At 38.5% G+C, this 7258-nt stretch overlaps 1 long non-coding RNA gene across 1 annotated transcript; it reads right to left on the minus strand.

Annotated features, from left to right (window-relative positions):
- Window positions 1-4206: 4206 nt before the first annotated feature.
- On the minus strand, window positions 4207-6134 carry LOC140587659 (uncharacterized). Its single transcript, XR_011989354.1, has 2 exons — window positions 5663-6134; window positions 4207-5144 (listed from the first exon to the last, which is right to left on the minus strand). It is a non-coding gene; the product is annotated as an uncharacterized lncRNA (long non-coding RNA).
- Window positions 6135-7258: the final 1124 nt, after the last annotated feature.

Genomic DNA, 7258 nt, shown 5'->3' on the forward strand with positions numbered 1-7258 from the left:
TGGGAAAGCTGGACAGAATAATACTGGCTTATCTGTTAAGCTCACTGTTAACTGATAAGTTTGAGAAAGTAAAAAAAAAATGTCTTAACCATGATATTTTCTTTGAATTATCTGAAACGGCTTATCCTAATCAGGGTCGCGGGTGGTACGGAGCATATCCTGGAGGCTACGGGCGCAAGGCAGGGAACAACCCAGCATGGGGCGCCACGCCATCGCAGGGCCTCTTTGATATCCAGTTCAGAAAATACAGACAAACAGAATATTCAAAGCATACGATACCTACTCGTTTAGTTTTTGGCAGTCTCTGAAAACAGCGCTCCCATTTCGTGTTAAATCTATTTGTACAGTCAATCGCAGGATAACTATTTCCCACTACGGATGTGTTTTTTTGCGGCATCCAAGCTGAACGCTAACACTGCTCACTGCTACTCCGCGGATGTGAGCGCTTTGACTTCCGCCTTCTGTGACGTCATTTGCATAGGCTTTGTACGAGGAGCGTAAGGACATCAGATAAGAAGGTGATTTTGGACCATCCCACACTTCTAACAGCAACTATAGTAGCACAGCGATTTGCAGTCTTTGTAAAAAAAAAAAAAGTTTTGAGAGGTGGGAGTACCTTTTAGGTATACATATACCTAATATATTTATTATATTAAAATATTAAAGTAAAAAGTGCTCTTGTATCGGACTGTGTATCGGTATCGGCAGTTGTCTATCAGAATCTGATCGGAACTGAAAAAAATGTGGATCGGCCCATCACAAATCATAACATTTTTGTATGGTGTCTGAAAAACAGGGCACCCTAAACATTGTGAGATTAAATGATGTTCCTTTCTGCTTAGTTAGAATAATAAAACATTAATTACACAACAAATTCGAAGCTATTAAAATTTGTTAATGTTCAATGATCTTAGAGAGTTCAAAAAAGTTATATTTTGCATGATAAAGATGGCAATCACCAATGTCTGGTAACTGGCAATTGTAAAGGTCTTTTCTGAGAAATTCATGATAATCTGCATATTTCTCTTGTTATTTGACATTATTCCAGTTGCATCACTCTTTTGCTATGAGCCACATGTCCATTTCCAGGCCAGCACAGATTAAGCTCTGCATTCACCCACACTTTACATATTCAGGTCCCATGGCTGTCAGCTCTCTACACATCTGGGAAAGAGGAAAGCACTTCAGCCAAGAATAAATGCAGGACTTATGAGGTTCTCAGAAAGTACAGCACATGCCATTTTGTGCAATGACAATAGTGCTTTTTAGCTAGAAAAGTTGAACTGGAAAAGGGAACAAACAGATGAAGAGCCAATAAAAGCAACAGGAAAGGAGAGGATTATGTTACTGGTGGATGAGGATGGTGATGGTGCATGAGACATACTGTATGTTCAGTGATTAAATAATGTTCAGTTTATGTGATTCACCTGGAAATAGACAATATAAATCTGTGCATTCCAAAAACATTGTTCTAAGAAACGGGTATAAATTTAAGCTTCCAAATGAAGTAGCATGTTTGCTTGAGACTAGAAGGTGAAGTAACTTCTCATGATGGCATGCATTCCAGGCTACAGGAAGAAACCATAATTAGCTGTAAATCACTTCTGTCTGTGAGCATATTCATTTTCATGAATCTGACTGAATTTCTGATTTCTGAATATGCATGGGTAATATGGGTGACTATAAAAAATTGAGAAAGTTATTTTGTGGTGATGGATCCCCGTAAAGTGATTTCCCACATCTTAATACCTAACATTTTGAACAGCCCAGAATCAACACGGTCTTATATACAACACATTAATCTTTTTTTCTTTGCAACAGTATAGCGTCATCAAAAAAAGAAAGACATTTTTTAATTTCCTTTATCTAAATCATATGTTATATAAACAAAATTAAAGTAACCTAGGGGGAAAACTCAACACTCAAGAAAGTTAAACTTCAACAAAGTGAACTGATAGTTTTATCAACAGTAGTGCAGAGAAGGTGGGTGGTTTCGTGGCTTTATGGAATCACAAGAAATGCCCTCCCTTCCACAAAAATATTTCATATATATACACACATAAGAACATAAGAACACGAGAAATTTACAAACAAGAGGAGGCCATTCGGCTCATCAAGCTCATTGGGGGGAGAACTTAACTAATAGCTCAGACAAACACATCTTACGACCACTTTTTCAGTATGTGTGCAGGGAGGTCTGAATCCTAGAGGACAAGGTAGAGGAACACTCTGAACAGGATGTCAGTCCATAGTACACAGACACACACACACACACAATGGATAATTCTGGGATAATTTGCCTACCGGCATGTCTTTGCACTGTAACATTAAAACTGAAGTACCTGGAGGAAACCCATATGACACAGGGATAATGAACAAACACACACACGTGCGCGCACATACACACACACATCAATCCACTTTTATAACTCTAATCCCAACAATGACAATCCTAACCTTTACCCAGCCATAACCTTAAGCATAATTAACCAAATAAAATACCAAACTTTTAGTATTTTTAGTTTTGATTACAGTTACAGATTTTTATAAAATTGAGTTTTCCCTTGTGGGAAGCGAAAAATGGTCCCCACAATGTTGAAACAACAGGTTTGGAGTCTTTCCCAGAGGACACAGGCTAAAAAGTACCCTGAATGGGATGACAGTTTTGCTGGAAACTTGGTCTTCTGTAAAACTATCTTGGTTTCTTCAAGCAAGCCACCATTTACCTTAATAACAGCTTTATGAACACAAGTGTTAGCAGGAAATCACACAGCATGACTTCTCGGATCTTCATCAGCAGTTCCCAATGATCAGTGAGTTTGTGTAGCTTAGTTCAGACCTTTCTGTCCATTCTGTGTCCCATTTAAGTTCTGTAGGGTCAAGGCCTGGAGACTGGGCAGGTCAGGTCATTAGTTTCAGTTGTCTTTCACTTTTCTTTGCTAGAAAGTTCTTGTCTATTTTTTTGAGGAATGTTTGGGTGGTGTAGCAGATACTGAACTAGCGGCTCAGCAGCTACAGCGGGATCTTAATTTAATTAGTGACTGGGCTGACACCTGGCAGATGAAATTTAACATAGACAAATGTAAGGTACTCCATGCAGGGAGCAGAAATATAAAGTACAGGTATTTTATGGGACCTACTGAAATAAAGGTAGCTGATTATGAGAAAGACCTTGGTGTGTATGTTGATGCTTCCATGTCTCATTCTCGCCAGTGTGGGGAAGCAATAAAAAAGGCCAATAGGATGTTGGGGTATATCTCCAGGTGTGTGGAGTTTAAGTCAAGGGAGGTAATGCTAAGATTATACAATTCCTTGGTGAGACCTCACCTAGAATATTGTGTACAGGTTTGGTCACCATATCTTAAAAAGGACATAGCGGCCTTAGAAAAGGTGCAGCGTAGGGCCACAAGAATGATTCCTGGTCTTAGAGGAATGTCATACGAGGAAAGGTTATTTGAGCTAAATCTGTTCAGCCTCAAGCAAAGGAGACTGAGGGGGGACATGATCCAGGTCTATAAGATTCTAACAGGTTTGGATGCTGTTCAACCGAATAGTTACTTCAGCATTAGTTCAAATACAAGAACTCGTGGCCATAGGTGGAAATTAGCGGGAGAACATTTCAAACTGGATTTAAGGAAGCACTTCTTTACACAGCGTGTAGTCAGAGTATGGAATAGTCTTCCTGATAACGTAGTGCAAGCTGAATCCTTGGGTTCCTTTAAATCAGAGCTAGATAAGATTTTAACAACTCTGAGCTATTAGTTAAGTTCTCCCCAAGCGAGCTCGATGGGCCGAATGGCCTCCTCTCGTTTGTATAGTTCTTATGTTCTTATATCTTACAGAGGTATGAAGGACTACCCAAATGCCGGCAATCTTGTTGGAATAGCATACCTTTGACATATGTAGTGCTAGCCATTCTGGTTAAACTTCATAAAGATCACCAAGGCCACCGTCAAAGCAATCCCTGACCACAATGCTGTCTCAATGACAGAGGGAACCACCTATGCAGAAACTATGACCTCGCCCTCCGAGTTTTGCAAATGCACACTCTAAAAACTGCTGGGTTAAAAACAACCCAATTTGGGTTATTTTGGTAACCCAGCGCTGGGTAAAAAAGGGACTAACCCAACGCTGGGTTATTTTGACCCAACAAGTTGGGTTACACGTTTAACCCAGCATGCTGGGTTGAGATTTTTAACCCAACTATTAGTTAAAAATGACTACACTGCTGGGTTGAATGTAACCCAAAATGGGTCAGAAATTTAATCTAGAAACTTTGGTGATTAAAATTACTAAAATAAAAACAATTCTACAGCAATACATACTTCAGTAATGGAATTTTATTTATGACAAAACATGTAAAAAATGTGTCCATATGAATTTAAGACATTTTTCCCATCTCCACCTCAGCATTAAGACAATTTCTATTAAAATGTATCAAACTATCACAGAAACACTGTGACTGAAGTCAGTAACAATGCATCAGACTGAAGTCAGACAAATTAACTTTAGAAAAACACAATTTGAAATATGAAAACTTTTCATAACATTTACATCATGCATAAACATTAATATACCCTGAGATATACAGGAATCATCAGTAAGAATCAATTAAAGTGTAACTGCAGAGTAGAGGAAAAATAAAAGTATGTAGAAGTAATAATGAAAAAGCATCTAACTGACTGAAGTCAGAAAGATTAACTTTAAAATACAAATTTGTGCATAAACATTGACATATCCTGATATATATAAATCATCAACTGCAATGTAGAAAAAAAAAATATGTAGAAGTAATAATGAAACGGCATCAAACTGACTGAAAAAACAAACAAACAAAAAAAACAAATTTAAGATTAGGAAAAAATAGGAAAACATTTTATAACTTTCCCATTAACAATTATGTGCAAACATCAATATATCCTGAGATATAAAGTGACTGAAGTCAAATTTACTTCCAAGAAAATATGTATTTAAAATATGAAAACATTTCAAACGTCCACTGCAGCAAGTAATGTACCTTGCTCAAATGCTGTGCCATTTATTATAGCAAAGGCTTGAAAGCAGTGGTTGTCTCCAAGCATGAGAACATAAGAAAATTCAATGGACTCTTCTGAACGAAGGTACTCAGCCATATTGGTCCCAATCTGAAAAAAGGAAAAATAAATAAAAAAGAAATGGTATAGATTCATTAAGAACTCAAAAATGTGTAAAAGTTAAATATTCTTAGAGCTACCTTCAGAACACCTAAAAAACCTTTAGGAGCATTAAAGACCATAACACACCAAGCTATCAGCATTAGTTAACCACTGACCATGGCCTTAGCACTATGCTTAGAAAATGTCCGTCGAACATGCTTAGTTTCAAGCCTCCTTTAGCCTGAGCTGAGCTCAGACATTCCCGCCTGCATCAAACCATTTACAGGATTAAAGAAATTACATGTTCGTAGTAAATTAACATCGTTTGCTGTCGAATGTACAACTAAGTCAAACGAATTGAACGAAATGTACCTTACAAGCAGAGCGGGAAATTTATGTGGATGTGCTGACAAAATCAAATTAGTTAAGTAAACTCCGCTATATCAAAACCGTATCTAACACAGTAAATCATTAATAATAAACAAAGTAGATTTAACATATACAAAAGTAATATTTAAAAATTTTACGTTATCCTTTCCAAGCTCCTTCCGATGACGATGTCACGCGCGCTTTCCCGTCCACTGAGCAAGAGATCGGCCGTCGCTTAGTCGTTAGGTAATCTCAGTTCAACTGACCGAAAGCCTAAAATTTGCGTGTATATATATTATACAGTAAAGCAAATGTTTTATTTATTATGAACATTGTTAAATACACACTGAATAACTTACGTTTCAGACAGAATTTCACTGGCTTCCCTCTAAAGACGGCGCAAAACTCCGTCAACTCTCGCTGATGTCCCTGGATGTTGACGTGACGTGCGTGCTCTCTTTCACGTCCGCGTTCCCAACCCAGCACTGCTGGGTTATAGATCAAGACCGATTTTCAACCCAAATTGGGTTAAATCAACCCAACTTTGTTACCCAGCAGTCTCAACCCAGCATTTGGGTTGAAAAAACAACCCAGCGTTTTTTAGAGTGCACATAAGAAATTTGCAAACGACAGGAGGCCATTCGGCCCATCAAGCTCATTTGAGGAGAACTTAACTAATAGCTCAGAGTTGTTAAAATCTTATCTAGCTCTGATTTAAAGAAACCCAGGGTTTTAGCTTGCGCTACACTAGCAGGAAGACTATTCCATACTACACGCTGTGTAAAGAAGTGCTTCCTCAAATTCATTTTAAAATGTTCTCCTGCTAATTTCCACTTATGGCCACAAGTTCTAGTATTTAAACTAATATTGAAATAGCCATTTGGCCGAACAGCATCCAGACCTTATATACCTGGATCAGGTGCCCCCTTAGTCTCCTTTGCTCGAGGCTAAACAGATTCAGCTCAGCTAACCTCTCCTCATTAGACATTCCTCTAAGACCAGGAATCATTCTCATAGCCCTCCATTGCACCTTTTCTGAGGCAGCAATGAACTTCTTAAGGTATGGTGTCCAAGCTTGCACACAATATTCTAGGTGGGGTCTTACCAAGGAATTATATAATTGTAGCATCACCTCCCTTGACTTAAGCTCCACACATCTAGAGATATAACCCAACATTCTATTGGCCTTTTTTATTGCTTCCCCACACTGGCGAGAGTGGGACATGGAAGCATCAACATACACACCGAGATCTTTCTCGTAATCAGTTTCCTTTATTTCAGTGGAACCCATAAAATATCTGTACTTTATATTTCTGCTCCCTGCATGGATTACCTTACATTTATCTATGTTAAATTTCATCTGCCAAGTATCAGCCCATTCGCTAATTAAATCCAGATCCCGTTGTAGCCTCTCTGCTGCTAGATCAGTATCTGCTACCCCGCCCACCTTGGTGTCGTCTGCAAATTTAATCAGTTTACTGTATGTATTGGTGTCAATATCATTAATGTAAATTAGGAACAATAGTGGTCCTAAAATTTAACCCTGCGGTACCCCACTATGAACGCAGGCCCACTGTGACATTGTGCCTCTAATAACTACTCACTGCTTCCTGTCAGTTAACCATTTTTCGATCCAACCTGCTGCAGTTCCTAAAATCCCTGCAGCTTTGAGCTTTAGCAAGAGCCATTTGTGGGGGACAACATCAAAGGCCTTTTGGAAATCTAAGTAGATCACATCATAGGCCTTTTTGTGA

This window comes from Paramormyrops kingsleyae, chromosome 2 (genome assembly GCF_048594095.1).
Source record: "Paramormyrops kingsleyae isolate MSU_618 chromosome 2, PKINGS_0.4, whole genome shotgun sequence".
Lineage (NCBI taxonomy): Eukaryota > Metazoa > Chordata > Actinopteri > Osteoglossiformes > Mormyridae > Paramormyrops > Paramormyrops kingsleyae.